At 45.5% G+C, this 15138-nt stretch overlaps 1 protein-coding gene across 1 annotated transcript in view; it reads right to left on the bottom strand.

The window, feature by feature from the left end:
* LIME1 (Lck interacting transmembrane adaptor 1) overlaps nucleotides 1-989 on the bottom strand; it is a 37502-nt gene extending 36513 nt beyond the window's left edge. The window contains exon 1 of the mRNA XM_029613237.1: nucleotides 646-989. The gene's annotated coding sequence lies outside the window, so the exon portion shown is untranslated. The remainder of the gene's footprint in view (nucleotides 1-645) is intronic.
* Between the last annotated feature and the right edge of the window lie 14149 nt (nucleotides 990-15138).

The following is a 15138-nucleotide window of genomic DNA, read 5'->3' as shown; positions in this document are numbered from 1 at the left end:
GAAAGGACCCAGAAAAAGGAACTCCTTGGGGAGCCCCTGCTATTATCGGCATCAGAAGAGACAATGTGGGAGGAAATGTAGGAGAACGGGGAAGGGGACCCCTCGGTACTGAGATGCCTGCAGGCCTTCCCCCCCCCAGCTGATCTTATAAAGTGATGTTCTTCTACATACAGCAGCTTCACTAACCAGATTATAAAGAACAAATAAAAAATACTCGCCTGTGCTGGCACAATACATTCACCCTCAGGGTGCATGGGAGAAATTAATGTCAGCGTTTCATTTGTTGTTGCTTCAACGCAAGCATTTTGCAAAGATGAGGATTCAGAGAAGCTTTGGAGCCGACACAGGTGCCCTCTCTTCAGGAGAGACAGTGCCTGTTCACATCTGAAGACGGCACCCATGTGGTACCAAAGCTTGGCTAGAGCATCGCTGGAGACTACAAGGTGGGACAGCCGGCCAGGAACGGGGCTTCTGCAGCTCCGATGTACTTATTACAACTCTGCTCTGTACACCAAGGTGAAAAAGTTCACTGCTGGGAAAGCATTGCATCTTGAACAGAAAGGGTTAACTTTGGTCTGCGACTCATCACTGAAGAGACAACATTTTTACTTCGTTCTACACCTGCAGCAAGGTGGCTGAACCAACCTTAAAAGCTAGCGATCCCCATGAGTTGCACGCCTTCCATTTCCTCTTCTGTGCGTTTGCTTCTCGCCTCCGTGCCCAGGGGAGTCTCTCCTTCTAGTCGCTGGAAAGAGACTGTAGCAAACAGCACAATCTGCTGCCAGGCGTGCCAGTTTATGCAGGAAGCGCTGCTACACGTCCACTGATGCATGCACTTATCACTCATCACTTCCTGACGTGTAAAGAGCAGCACAGGACCTGGCTGTCTGCACCCAGCCCTGATAGTTCACCCACATTAACATGAATAAGAACATAAGAACTTGCCATACTGGGTCAGACCAAGGGTCCATCAAGCCCAGCATCCTGTTTCCAACAGTGGCCAATCCAGGCCATAAGAACCAGGCAATTACCCAAACACTAAGAAGATCCCATGCTACTGATGCAATTAATAGCAGTCGCTATTCCCTAAAGGGCGGATTTTAAAAGGCCCGCACGCGTAAATCCGGAAGGATTTATGCGCGCAGGGCCCTCGCGCGCCGGCGCGCCTATTTTGCATAGGCCGCTGGCGTGCGTAAGTCCCTGGGCTTTCGAAAAGGGGAGGGAGGGGGCGTGTCCGGGGGCGTTCCCGAAACGACGCGGCGTTTCGGGGGCGTGGTCGAGGCCTCCGGACCAGCCCCCGGGACCGGAGGACGGAGCGGGGCTGCCGGCGAAGCGCGCAAAATTACGCCTGCTTTCAGCAAGCGTAACTTTGCCGACAAAGGTAAGGGGGGGGTTTAGATAGGGCTGGGGGGGGTGGGTTAGGTAGGGGAAGGAAGGGGAAGGTGGGGGGAGGGCGAAGAAAAGTTCCCTCCGAGGCCGCTCTGAAATCGGAGCGGCCTCAGAGGGAACATGCAGCTCATGCTGGGCTCGGCACGCGCAGGTTGCACAAATGGCACCCCCTTGCGTGCGCCGACCCCGGATTTTATAAGATACGCGCGTATCTTATAAAATCCAGCGTACTTTTTAAAAATCTGCCCCTAAGTCAGCTTGATTAATAGCCATTAATGGACTTCTCCTCCAAGAACTTATCCAAACCTTTTTTAAACCGAGCCACATTCACTGCCCTAACCACATCCTCTGACAACAAATTCCAGAGTTTAATTGTGCGTTAAGTGAAAAAGAATTCTCTCCAAATAGTTTTAAATGTGCTACTTGCTAACTTCATGGAGTGCCCCCTAGTCTTTCTATTATCTGAAAGTGTAAATAATCGATTCACATCTACTCGTTCTAGACCTCTCATGATTTTAAACACCTCTATCATATCCCCCCTCAGCCTTCACTTCTCCAAGCTGAAAAGTCCTAACCTCTTTAGTCTTTCCTCATAGGGGAGCTGTTCCATTCCCTTTATCATTTTGGTTGCCCTTCTCTGTACCTTCTCCATCGCAATTATATCTTTTTTGAGATACGGAGACCAGAATTGTACACAGTATTCAAGGTGCGGTCTCACCATGGAGCGATACAGAGGCATTATGACATTTTCCGTTTTATTCACCATTCCCTTTCTAATAATTCCCAACATTCTGTTTGCTTTTTTGACTGCTGCAGCTCACTGACCCGACGATTTCAATGTATTATGCACTATGAAACTAGATCTCTTTCCTGGGTGGTAGCTCCTAATATGGAACCTAACATCGTGTAACTACAGCAAGGATTATTTTTCCCTATATGCAACACCTTTCACTTGTCCACATTAAATTTCATCTGCCATTTGGCTGCCCAATCTTATTTTATTTATTTTAACATTTTTATATACCGATATCCGTTTGCACATCGTACCGGTTTACAAAAAACAGGTGGAAGGCCACTGGAAGTAGGCACAACCTTTACATGGAACGCGTAACAGAAACAATTGAAGAAACCTTTACGGAACCTCAGATAAATATTTGATAAGGGGTAATATAAAGTATGGACGTATAGAATATTATAAATATAACAATACATATCTGATAAAGAATAATAAAGGGATAAAAATATAGTATAATATGAAAGAATAACAGATGATAGCATTTACGTTAGAACTATATTACATAGGTGGACAGAATATATTTAAAATAAAAGGATGGATGCTCGCAAAAAAAGGGGGTGCAGGGGAAGTAGGGGAGGAAAAAAGTTTAAGAGAGGAGGAGCGGGAAAAGCTGGGGAAGAGGACGTAAGTACAAGAAGGGGTAAGAAGCTTGTGTTTCGTTCAGTCTGGAGAAGTAAAAGGGCGTAGTGCTTTAAAGACACAGGAGTGGATTAATGGGAGGTGGGGATTACAGACTGTTATAGGCTGTTCAAACAGCCATGTTTTTAGGTTTTTTTTTAATTTGGGTGTGAAGGTTTCTGTGCGGAGGTTGTGAGGCATGGAGTTCCACAGGATTGGACCAGCTAATGAGAATGCTCTTTTCATTCTTCCAGTCTCACAAGGTCTTCCTGCAATTTATCACAATCTGCTTGTGATTTAACTACTCTGAACAATTTTGTATCATCTGAAAATTTGATAACCTCACTCGTCGTATTTCTTTCCAGATCATTTATAAATATATTGAAAAGTAAGGGTCCCAATACAGATCCCTGAGGCACTCCACTGTTTACCCTTTTCCACTGAGAAAATTGTCCATTTAATCCTACTCTCTGTTTCCTATCTTTTAGCCAGTTTGTAATCCACGAAAGGACATCGCCACCTATCCCATGACCTTTTACTTTTCCTAGAAGCCTCTCATGAGGAACTTTGTCAAACGCCTTCTGAAAATCCAAATACACTACATCTACCGGTTCACCTTTATCCACATGTTTATTAACCCCTTCAAAAAAAGTGAAGCATAAGAACATAAGAAATTGCCATGCTGGGTCAGACCAAGGGTCCATCAAGCCCAGCATCCTGTTTCCAACAGAGGCCAAAATCAGGCCACAAGAACCTGGCAATTACCCAAACACTAAGAAGATCCCATGCTACTGATGCAATTAATAGCAATGGCTATTCCCTAAGTAAAATTGATTAATAGCCATTAATGGACTTCTCCTCCAAGAACTTATCCAAACCTTTTTTGAACCCAGCTACACTAACCACATCCTCTGGCAACAAATTCCAGAGCTTTATTGTGTGTTGAGTGAAAAAGAATTTTCTCCGATTAGTCTTAAATGTGCTACTTGCTAACTTCATGGAATGCCCCCTAGTCCTTCTATTATTCGAAAGTGTAAATAACCGAGTCACATCTACTCGTTCAAGCAGATTTGTTAGGCAAGACTTCCCTTGGGTAAAGCCATGTTGACTTTTTGCCATTAAACCATCTTTTTCTATATTCTCTGTGATTTTGATCTTTAGAATAGTTTCCACTATTTTTCCTGGCACTGAAGTCAGGCTCACTGGTCTATAGTTACCCGGAATCCCCCTGGAGCCTTTTTTAAATATTGGGATTACATTGGCCACCCTCCAGTCTTCAGATACAATGAGTGATTTTAATGATAGGTTACAAAATTTAACTAATAGATCAGAAATTTCATTTTTTAGTTCCTTCAGTACTCTAGGATGCATACCATCCGGTCCAGGTGATTTGCTACTCTTTAGTTTGTCAATCTGGCCTACTACATCTTCCAGGTTCACAGTGATTTTGTTCAGTTCATCTGACTCATCACCCCTGAAAACCATCTCCGGAACTGGTATCTCCCCAACATCCTCATTAGTAAACACGGAGGCAAAGAATTCATTTAGTCTTTCTGCAATGGCCTTATCTTCCCTAAGAGCCCCTTTAACCTCTCTGTCATCTAATGGTCCAACCGACTCCCTCACAGGTTTCTTGCTTTGGATATATTTTAAAAAGTTTTTATTATGAGTTTTTGCCTCTATGGCCAACTTCATTTCAAATTCTCTCTTCGCCTGTCTTACCAATGTTTTACACTTACCTTGTCGATGCTTATGTTTTATCCTATTTTCTTCAGATAGATCCATGTTCTAATTTTTGAAGGATTTTTTTTGCCTAAAATAGCCTCTTTTCCCCTTTTAACCATGCTGGTAATCATTGGGCCTTCCTTCCACCTTTCTGATTTTATTGGATTCTACCCCTTCTGCAGAATATAGAATTTTAAAATATTCTTCAAAAAACCTACAGATATCTTCAGATTTGGTACAAAAATTGCCATTGCTATCTTTTACCATGGTAACAAACTTACAGGGACATTTATCATTTCGCGTTTGGGCCTTAATGCTAGGTAGAGAGTGCATTGTACACATCAACTCTTGTACCTTTCATCAATTCAAACAGCAGAAAATTTTCAGTGATGTCAGCTTTGATGTTGTACATCCTACTGTGTATTTAAAAACAGCCCCTAAACCCCACACCAAGATAAGTGTCCCCTCTTACAGTGGTATAAATAGACAGTGATATACTGATTTCTCTACAGAGTCTCTCTCTATGGTGCAATGTTTTAACGCAAGGCAGTGTGCCTTGCAGTAGCTTGGAAATTAGCCTAACCATGCCCATTTTTTTTCCTTTTATCGTGGGCGCTATTTCCACTATAAATATAGCATCTTGATAAATCTAGAGGGCAGAGGACTTTTATTCGTTTGGATTCTAATTTCCGTCATCAGCTTATCCATTTCTGAGATGGCTTTATTTAACCTGTTATGTTTAGTTTTATCATAGCTGATTATTTCCCCTTGTAAAATTGTCTTCGCTGTCTCCCTCAGTAAAATAGGGGTCAATTTATGGTGTACGTTATCTTGTGCATAGTTTCAATTTTTCAACCAGATCGCCTGGGAAATCTTTATCCTGAGATAATTCTGTCAGCATCCGCCACAGTTGCATACTACAGGTCACTGGGCTATGATTTGATATTATTTGATTCTCTATGGTAGCTGACCTGACCTTAGTAAAGAATGTCTCCGAGGATAAAATATAGTCTATCCGCGTTTTGCTTGGGAGTGCTCTAGCTTGGTGGGTGAATCTAGTACTTCCAAATGGGTGCATAAAGAGGAAACACCCTTCCCTGTGATCCTGTGGCTGTCTGTCCCAACAAGGATCCACAATACAGTTCAAATCTCCACCAAAAAGAATCGGTTACCCCATCTCAGTCATTTTGGTAACCAGTGAGGAAAAAAAAGAATGAGCATATGCATTAGGCACATATGCTGACACTAATATAATCTGAATATCCATTAAATCCCCCAAGAGTATGACATAGTCACTAACAGACTTGACTAGCTTAAAGGAGACATTTTTATTGATCAAAACTCTGCATCTTTTAGATGAGCCTGAAGCATAAAATACTTGTGATCGCCACCATCTTTGTTGTGATATTGCTCATGGGAAGGCCCTGTGAGTGGCCTTACTCACCCACTGCTGCTGGTCGGATGTTGGATCTGATCCTTTTGTAACCTTGAGATCCCACAAACGCTGCCTGATCCAAATGGCAGCAAGATGCCGCCCACGCTGCCACTTCCTCTTGTGGCTATGTGTCGCTGCCAACACTGCTTTGATCTTTGCAGCCTAGAATGCCACCGACTTTGCTTCTGCCGGCTTTTCCCTAGGCGCGCATGCCTCAGTTCCTGATTTAAAGGACCCGTGGCAGGAAAAGCCCGCGGTGCCCCCTGATGATGTCCTTCCTGCCAGGCCTATAAAAGGGCCCCTCAGTCTGCTCAGCCTTCACCTTTGCAAGGTCCTTCATGCCTCTCATCATGTTCCTGGTCTCAGACAATCAATGATGGTCTTCCTGTTCTTGGTCCTTGTCTGGTTCCTGCATTCTGGGTCCTGAGCCTGCTCCAGAATCCTGTCCTGATCTTCAGAATCTTCACTCCAAAAGACTGCGAAGGCCATGGATGTTCACCAAGCTCATGGCCTTTGCAATCTGTTGAGAGCGGGTGCTGAAAAGCATGAGCTCCTGTGCCGCGACATGACCGACACAACCCTGGGGTTCGCTGTGGTCCATGGCGGGTGAGTGCATCCAGGCCTTCCCTGCTTTGACTCTCGTTCCTTTCTGAGTTTGTTTGTTTTTTTTGCCTACAATCCACAGGAGGTGCCTGCATCCAGATTTTTGTTCCAGTTCTTCAGTGTGTTTCAAATCATGCCTTTGTCCAAGCCTCAGCCATGTCTTAGTCCAGCTTGTCCTGAATGGTTCTTTGCCTCAGGACCATAATCAAGTATCTCCGGGTCCTGTGTTTGGACCCCCGAGTCCCCTGTTGATATTGGTATATCCTCTCCTAAGCAGAACAGAAGAGGTTGGAGGGAGGGGGCTTTTAGAGGGGGTACTGTTGTAATACTGTTTGTAGGAGGGCCCCAAAAGTGGCCTTACTCACCCACTATTGGCCAGATGCTGGCTCTGCTCCTTTCGTGGTCTTGAGATTCCACCGATGAGGCCTGTTCCAGGCAGTGGTGAGATGCCGCCACTTCCTCTTGCAGCTGTGAGTTGCCACCAATGCTGCTTTGATCTTTGTAGCCCAGAGTGCAGACTTCACTCATGCCTCTGATATCACTGCTGCTGCTGTTTCCCTAGGCGAGCATGCACATCTCAGTTCCTGATTTAAAGGGCCTGTGGCAGGAAAAGCCCATAGCACCCCCAGATGACGTCCTTCCTGCCAGCCTTATAAAAGGGCTGCTTAGTTTGTTCAGCCTTCACCTTCGCAAGGTCCTTCATGGTCTTTCGCCATGTTCCTGGTCTTCTACCTTGTGCGATCATCAATGGCCTTCCTGTTCTTGGTCCTTGTCTGGTTCCTGCATTCTGTGTCCTGAACCTGCTCCAGAGGCCTGTCCCGATCTTCAGAATCTTCACTCCAAGTCTTCTGAATCTTCCTGCTGGTTCCATTCTTCGGAGTCTCTTCTTGGTTTTAGAGTCTTGAGTTCCTGAGTCTGAAATTCCTGAGCCTGAGTTCTGTCCCTGGTCTCCAGAGTTCTTGTTCCAGCCTTCTACCTGTTCCAAATCCTGAACCTTCATCTTGTTCCAAGTTTTCAGAGTCTTCATCTTGTCATGAATCATCAGTCTTTGTCTTGTCATGAGTGTCCAGAGTCCTCAGCCTTCGTCTGTCCTACCCTCAAACTGTTCCTAAATGGTAAGTCTGAAAGGGCTTTCAGAGTGGCCAGAGGGCTACCCCAGAGACCAGCATGAGCTGCTGGTTCTCATCTGAGGTTTCCTAGTTTGACTGTTCCTGTTCCAAGTCTTCAGCTCCGCTTGAGCCTTCAGTCTGTCCCAAGCCTCTAATATTCAGCCTAGCCCATGCCTGGATGGGCTCACACCTACCAGCAGCGTGGACCACAGCCAGCCCTGGGGTTGTGTTGGTTGTGTCACGGTACAGGGGCTCACGCTCGCGAGGACTCACAGTCTTTAAAGTTTTATATATTCAGAATCTTAGAAATGCGATTCCTGCAAAAAGATAACATTACCCTTCAGCTGTTGTACATGAATCAACACCTTCTCCTGTTTTATAGGAGTTCCAAGCCCAGCCACATTCTAGGCTATAAATGTAACCTGCACCAAGTATTCAGAAGTTTAACAGAAAGAAATGGTTAATTTCCATTAATGAGGGAACATTGCCTGTCCCACACCAAGAGACAAGTCCTTGCAAGCAATTTACCTCCCCACATATCATCTTCGCTACGTTCATCACCCCGCACCTCCGAATATATATGTCATGGACCCATCCCCTCCAAGAATCAATTCCCTTCACACTCCCTTCCTCGCCAACCCAATACCTATATCCAATTCAAACATTAACAGCCCCAAATAGCACATCAAGGCCGCCAGACGCGCTCACGTGCCACCCCCAGTATTTGTTCAAACAGTACCATAGCTCACAACGTGCCCTTTACAAACTTGAACGTTTATTACATTTTTTTGAAAAGTATAAAAAGAAATACTATAGCAAATTATGAAAAAAACAATTAAACAACATGGAATTTCCCTTCTGACTAACTTTTTCCACAGAGATTAATCAGAATCATTGAAAACTCAATCCTATGCAGTAACAGAGGTTTAATTTCTTTTGTTTTTGATCTTCTGATTACTGCAAGATAATTTCCCTGCTGAACTTCCTTGCTACAGATAACTGGCCACGAAAGTAGGTGCCTCTGCTAGAGTAACCAAATTATGCGTTTTACCGTTGACCCATATCTTAAGTCTCGCTAGATACAGAAAATTAAAATGGATATTCCAATAAACAAGCTCAGAGCAGATAGTAGAAAACTCCCTTCCACAATTTACAATAGGAGCCAAGAAGTCTTGAAATATCAGGATCCTCGCTTCCTGATATTTATCTCTTTGCATTTATGATATGCCAATAGCAATTGTGTTTTTTTGTGCATAATTTAAGAATCGTGCTATTATCGCTTTCAGCCGATTTTATGACACGGTTTTAGGACCCATGCGATGAGCCCTCTCCACCACCACATTACCAGCCATTTTGTCTTTACCTATTACTCATGGCAGCCACATTTCCAACAATAGAACCAGGTCTGCATCGGGAACACACTCCAAAATGCCCACAAAATGCAAGTTGTTGCAACATGAACAATTCTCTAAATCATCATCAGTTTTCTCTGCTTGTGCTGTCAAGAGCTTCCGTGCTTCTGTAGTTGTGTGATCAGATCTTGTGTTATCTTCCAGTGATGGAATTCTGGCTTCTGCTTATGAAACCCACTTGCCTATATCTTGCATCAAAATCTTTAACTCCAATATGTTCTCATTTATTTTCTTGAAGCAACTATCAAATGTCATCAGCGAATGCAGTTAAGTTGGCTACGAGTGTACCTGGTTGCTCCCGACTTTCCTATTCAGTTCCTTCCACCATTTTGTCTTCTGCTGGCCAAATTTTCTCTCTCTTTTAACTTACTCAATCTCGTCATCGAAGCTCAAATCTGCAGTATCATAGAGTTGTTCATATGTTTGGGGAGTGGATATTGCTTTTAGGAAGAAACTAAGTAATGTGGCAGAAATCAAAGAAAAACTGAAGGTGGAGCCTGGAGCTCCACCAAGGCACAGCCGTCCACGCTCACTGCATCACATGACCTCTATTTTTGGTTTTTTTATAAAAATGCTTTAGGTTCTTAAAACTCAAATTCAGGGGAAAGTTTCCTTAGGAGCCGTTTCCCCTGAGACTTGTCCACCATAGGCTCCCTCTGCATTATCATGGTATATGCTGCCTCCCACAGCCATGGGGACCAACTTGGAAGATCTGCAGGGGCCTCTCCCACAGCTCCCTGAATAAGGGGATATTTCAAAATGGCCGCTATTCCCAGCTGCCAGGCTCCCCGACAGGACCTGACTCCAAGAGCAGCTGCTGTTTAACTGAGGCAGCTTTTCCTCCTTTCGCCCCAGCAGTTTTCTCCCCAGTTGCACAAGCCTGAGGCCACAATCTCTGCTCGATGGTCTAAAGCAGCTCACTGCTTCCCTCGCTCTGCAGGTGCCACCGTGTCAGCAGCAGGGCACAGCAAAGCCTATTACAAACATGCTCCATTATCCTTTCTCCCTCGCCCTGGCCAGCACCTGTCAGGACCTAACACCACTGGGCCCAATTTGATTTTCCAATTCAACTGCAAGTTTTGTACCTCCACCATCTGCTGGAGACAGAGAATACTAGAAGGCTGCAGGTGGCACAGTAACTTAAGCACCACGAGTACAGTAAAGCTTTTCTTTTCTGTTTCCTAACTGCTAGTATAGGAGAAATACCCAATCATCTGGACTAGTCTGGGGGACAATAAGGAATTAAACCTTTCTTTAGACACAACTGCATTGTTACAGCACCTTCCAAATCAAGCAAGAAAAATTAGTATTGCAGAAAAGTATATGCAGTCACCTATCCTGTAAACAGTGCATAGTATGCGGTACATGCACAATACAGCCTCTTTGTGTCCTGTTCACACTGCATACACACGAGTCTCTCCCTGGGTGCTGTATATAGTGTACACAATGCAGTCTCTCCTTTTGTGCTGTACATGCTGTGTACACAATACAGTCTCCTCATGTTTTGTTCCCGCTGTATGTACACTCTAGTCTCTCCCTGGGTGCTGTAGATAGGGTACACAGTGCAGTCTCTCCTTTTGTGCTGTATATGCTGTGTACACAATACAGTCTCCTCATGTTTTGTTCCCGCTGTATGTACTCTAGTCTCTCCCTGGGTGCTGTATATAGGGTACACAATGCAGTCTCTCCTTTTGTGCTGTATACACAATACAGTCTCCTCATGTTTTGTTCCCACTGTATGTACACTCTAGTCTCTCCCTGGGTGCTGTATATAGTGTACACAATGCAGTCTCTCCTTTTGTGCTGTACATGCTGTGTACACAATAGTCTCCTCATGTTTTGTTCACGCTGTATGTACATTCTAGTCTCTCCCTGGGTGCTGTATATAGTGTACACAATGCAGTCTCTCCTTTTGTGCTGTACATGCTGTGTACACAATACAGTCTCCTCATGTTTTGTTCACGCTGTATGTACACTCTAGTCTCTCCCTGGGTGCTGTATATAGGGTACACAATGCAGTCTCTCCTTTTGTGCTGTACATGCTGTGTACACAATACAGTCTCCTCATGTTTTGTTCCCACTGTATGTACACTCTAGTCTCTCCCTGGGTGCTGTATATAGGGTACACAGTGCAGTCTCTCCTTTTGTGCTATACATGCTGTGTACACAATACAGTCTCCTCATGTTTTGTTCCCGCTGTATGTACACTCTAGTCTCTCCCTGGGTGCTGTACATGCTGTGTACACAATACAGTCTCCTCATGTTTTGTTCACACTGTATGTACACTCTAGTCTCTCCCTGAGTGCTGTATATAGTGTACACAATGCAGTCTCTCCTTTTGTGCTGTACATGCTGTGTACACAATACAGTCTCCTCATGTTTTGTTCACACTGTATGTACACTCTAGTCTCTCCCTGGGTGCTGTATATGCTGTGTACACAATGCAGTCTCTCCTTTTGTGCTGTATATGCTGTGTACACAATACAGTCTCCTCATGTTTTGTTCCCGCTGTATGGTCACTCTAGTCTATCCCTGGGTGCTGTATATGCTGTGTACACAATGCAGTCTCTCCTTTTGTGTTGTATATGCTGCGTACACACTACAATCTCTCTCTTTACTTTACATGCCATGTGGTGTGTTTGATTGCTCGCGAGGGACAGCCAGTGAGCTGTTGCCCTCACTTTCACATCTGGCAAGCTTCAGCCGGCAGCCACGGTGCCTGACATAGCAGGACACTACCAATCCCTCTTGCAGCAGGAGGCCGCTGAATGCTGCTTGCTCCTGCCTCTTTCTATGCCCATCAGGCTTCTTAAAGGGACCAAGGCGGGAAAGTGTCTGCATCCCCTACTGATGATGTCATCCTCTTCACCCTATAAAAGGGCAGCTCCCCCGACATGCTTTGCCTTAGCAATAGGTCTTCCTATGTTCTGTAGTGCATGGTGCTACCAGCCTGTTCCACTCTTTATCTGCCAGCCCTATCCATCCCTCTTCCTCTCCATCCAAGACCCTTGCTATGTTAGCCTACATTCAAGAAAATCTGGCCTGTGATTTCATCTTTCCATCCTCTTACCTGGCGGGAGCTGGTTTCTTTTCTGTTGCAAAGAAAGATGGATCTCTCAGTACTTGCATAGATTACTGCAGTCTGAATGCTATTACCAAATAGGACAGATACCCCATGCCATTAATAACTGAGCTCCTTAACAAGGTATTTACAAAACTGGACCTCTAGGATGAATGGAAGACTGCCTTTAACATATGCAACAAGCAATACGAATATTTGGTAATGACCTTTGGGTTTTTCAATGCCCATGCAATCTTTCAGAAAATGGTCAATGAGATTTTCCGTGACCTGCTGTACACCTACATGATCGTATATCTGGACAACCTACTGATTTTTTTCCAGACCTTGAGCTCCCATCATAGAGATGTTTGGACTATTTTTTCAGTGCCTCCAGGAAAATAACCTCTAGTCTACGCCAAACTGGAGAAATGTCTCTTCGAGCAAGAGGAACTCCCCTTCCTCAGGTATATGGTCTCTAGAGATGGATTCCAGATGGACCCAGCCAAGGTAAAATCCATTCTGGAGTGGCCTTGCTAACTGGACTCCAAGCTTTGCAAAGGTTTCTAGGGTTTGCGAATTATTACTGCCAGTTTAGCTCTAGTTACTCCTCCTTGGTGGACCCCATTACCACCCTTAGCAGCAAGGCTGCCAAGACCAAAGATTAGCCACCAGAGATTACTGAGGTTTTTCAGAATCAAGGATGCTTTTTCCCATGGACCCTGTGTCTATGCCACCCGGATCCCACATGGCCTTCATTCTGGAGGTAGATGCCTCTACCCTTGGGGTAGGGACTTGTCCTCAACCAACACAGCTGTAAAGGTACTCTTCGTCTGTGTTCCTTCTTCTCCAAGAAATTCTCCTCAGTTGAGCGCAACTACAGTATTGGAGACCAGGAACTCTTGGCCATCAAGTTGGCCCTAGAAGAGAGGAGTCATCTTCTTGAGGGGGCTCAACACCGCGTCACCTTATACACGGACCACAAGAACCTTTAACATTTACATCAAGCTCAGCAGCTGAATTCGAGATAGGCAAAGAACAAGGACCAGCAAGCCTATTTCAATTTTGAGTTGCGATACCATCTTGTGCTCAAAGCTCAATGAGCAGACACCCTCTCCCATTCTTTTCAGACCAAGGATGTCCCAGAAGCTCCAAGACAAATCATCAATCCCACTAAGATACTCCTGCCACAGCAGTACACATCCGTCCAGGGAAGATGGTAGTACCTTCCAGATTGCATAAAAGAGTGTTAAAATGGGATCATGACTCCCAATTGGCAGGACACCCTGGAAGGGCACAAACTATCAAATTGCTTCAATGGCACTACTGGTGGCCCCAAGTGTTAAGGCCTATGTCAACTTGTGTCCCATCTGCGCACAGCAAAAAACCTTGCATGGCCAACTCTGGGGGCTATTACAGCCACTGCCTGCCCCCAGGGAATCCTGGTCCCACTTGTCCACGAATTTTAGTATGGACCTCCCTCTCTCCACTGTGATATGGGTGGTAAGTGACTGTTTCTCCAAGATGGTGCACTTTGTCCCATTGCCTGGGCTTCCTTCTGTACTAGAGTTGGCACGTCTCTTTACCCTCCATGTTTTTTGCTTGTATGGCTTACTGCAACATATCTTATCAGATAGGGGGGTTTCAGTTTACCGCCTGGTATTAGAACTCCCTCTGCAAGAAATTTGTCTTCGATCTTGACTACAATTGCCTATCACCCACAGGGCAATGAACAAGTGGAACATACTAACCGGACCCTTAAAACATTTCTTCATTCATATATCAACGAGCGCCAGGACAACTGGGCCACCCTCCTGTCCTGGGCTGAATTTTCTCACAACAATCACATTAATGCAACCACTGGCTCTTCCCCTTTCCAAATTGTTTATGAAAAACAACCCCAACTACCGTTGCCACTGACCGTGACAGTCCTTTCACCCGCGGCTCAACTTTTGGCCCAAGAAATACATGACTTGTGGGATCAAGGCAATTAGCTGACTGAAAAGGCCACTATGTGAGCCAAGAGAACTGGATATGCCCAAAGGAGGCCAGCTCCCCAGTTCAAGAAAGGTGAGAAAGTTTGGCCAAACATCAGACACTGTCGCCTGCAGCTGCACAGGATCATTCCCAGTTACACAACAAATTGGTCCTGTCATCTCCCAGTTGAAGCTACCGCCTACCTTAAAAACGTACGTGTGCCACGATTCATTACTCAAACCATGGGTACCTTCCTGGCCCTCCAGAGTGCTGCCCAAACCCCAAGAGATTGTCTCTGAGGAAGTCCAAGAGATTGTCTCTGAGGAAGTCCAAGAGATCCTGGACTTCCGCTGAATAGGCAAAAAATTGTGAACCTGATCTCCTGGAAAAATTACAGCCCAGCAGAAACCTCACGGGAACAATCATCCAACCTACCGAAGGACTTCCATCAGCGGGGGATAGCCTGCAAGCTGTCGCCCTCCCCTTCGCGGCCAGCATGCTCCAGCTGGCCACCGCTGTCCCAGAGCCAACCTCTCTCATGGCAGGAGGCCGCCAAACACCACCAGCTCCTGCCTCTTCTTGCATCCCTTAGGTGCGTACCAGACATCGGGCTTCTTAAAGGGACAGCAGGAGGAAGGTCCCCATGTCCCCTATTGATGAGATCCTCTTCTTCACCCTATAAAAGAGCGGATCCCCCAATGCACTTTGCCTCAGCAACAGGTCCTCTTACGTTCTGTAGTGTGTGTTGCTTCCTGCCTGTTCCACTCTTCATCTGCCCAGCCCTAGCAGTCCCTCTCCCTCTCCCTCGGATGGAGATATGGTTCTGTCTCTTACCTGGATTCTCGAGGCACCTGATCACTGCCTGCCTCTGACCCTTGCCTGGACACTCAATATGCCTGTCTGGCACCTGCCTATGACCTTAGCCTGGCCTTTGATCACATCCCTCGTCATCAGCAGAGACCCTTTCCTAAGGCCTGCCCTGGCACCCAAAGGCTCAACCCTAGGGGAACGGGGGC

This window comes from Rhinatrema bivittatum, chromosome 8 (assembly GCF_901001135.1).
Source record: "Rhinatrema bivittatum chromosome 8, aRhiBiv1.1, whole genome shotgun sequence".
Taxonomy (NCBI): Eukaryota; Metazoa; Chordata; class Amphibia; order Gymnophiona; family Rhinatrematidae; genus Rhinatrema; species Rhinatrema bivittatum.
Note: the sequence above shows the minus strand (reverse complement) of the source record. Positions and strands in the feature narration are given on the sequence as shown.